The sequence below is a fragment of the Gavialis gangeticus genome, unplaced genomic scaffold, assembly GCF_001723915.1.
Source record: "Gavialis gangeticus isolate Ggan-Ray unplaced genomic scaffold, GavGan_comp1, whole genome shotgun sequence".
Taxonomy (NCBI): Eukaryota; Metazoa; Chordata; order Crocodylia; family Gavialidae; genus Gavialis; species Gavialis gangeticus.
In genome coordinates this window covers 1,123,222-1,124,320 of record NW_017729017.1, presented here as the reverse complement: position 1 = coordinate 1,124,320, position 1,099 = coordinate 1,123,222, and the positions used below count along the sequence as shown (strand labels likewise).

General features: G+C 47.8%; 1 long non-coding RNA gene across 1 annotated transcript in view; it reads left to right on the top strand.

The window, feature by feature from the left end:
* Positions 1 to 266: 266 nt before the first annotated feature.
* Positions 267 to 1,099, top strand: part of LOC109294660 — a 15,076-nt gene continuing 14,243 nt past the window's right edge. The window contains exon 1 of the long non-coding RNA XR_002096600.1: positions 267 to 277. This is a non-coding gene — a long non-coding RNA (uncharacterized LOC109294660). The remainder of the gene's footprint in view (positions 278 to 1,099) is intronic.

The following is a 1,099-nucleotide window of genomic DNA, read 5'->3' as shown; positions in this document are numbered from 1 at the left end:
AATCTTGCAAGCAAGCTAAGAAACTACAGGTTGGATGAATAGTCTGTAAGGTGGATAGGAAACTAACTGGATCATTGGACTCACAGGATAGTAGTCAGTGGCTCGATGTCTCATTGGCAGGCAGTGTCAAGTGAAGTGCACCAGGATTACAGATGACACCAAGGTGGGGGGATTAGTAGATACGCTGGAGGGTAGAGCTAAGATTCAGGGAGACCTCAACAAATTGGAGGATTGAACCAAAAGAAATCTCATGAGGTTCAATAAGGACAAGTGCAGAGTCCTGCACTTTGGATGGAATAATCCTGTGCACCATTACAGTCTGGAGACTGGTTGGCTAAGCAGGAGCTTTTCAGAAAAGGACCTGGGGGTTACAGTGGACAATAAGCTGAATATGAGCCAACAGTGTGCCCTTGTTGCCAAAAAGGCTAACTGCATACTTGGCTGCATTAGTAGGAGTGTTGCCAGCAGATCAAGGAAAGTGATTATTCCTCTCTGTTTGGTATTGCTGAGGCCACGTCTGAGTTCTCGGTCCAGTTTTGCCCCCCCCCCCAACAGAAAGAATGTAGGCAAATTGGAAAGTACAGCAGAGGGCAACAGAAATGGTTAGGGGGATGGGGCACATGACTTCTCAGGAAAGGCTGAGAGAAGTGGACTTATTTAGTCTGGAGACAAGAGGATAGAGAGGGGACTTAATAGCAGCCTTCAACTACCTGAGGGTGGTTCCAAAGAGGATGGAGCTAGACTGTTCTCAGTAGTGGCAGATAACAGAACGAGAAGCAATGGTCTCAAGTTCCAGCAAGTGAAATTTAGGTTAGATAGTAGGAAGGACTTTCTCACACTTCAAAATGGGGATGGGGTCACTTGAATTAAAGCTCATTCAGCAATCGCTGATCCTGGGCAAGCTGTTCGAGAAAATTATTCTGGCACGCATCCAGGAGGGGCCAGCAGGGAACGGCATGCTCAGGGGCAACCAGCACGGGTTCATCAGCGGCAGGTCCTGTCAGACCAACCTGGTGGCCTTTTACGACCAGGTCACTAAATCATTGGATGCAGGGGTGGCAGTGGATATAGTTTTCCTAGACTTCAGGAAGGCTTTTGA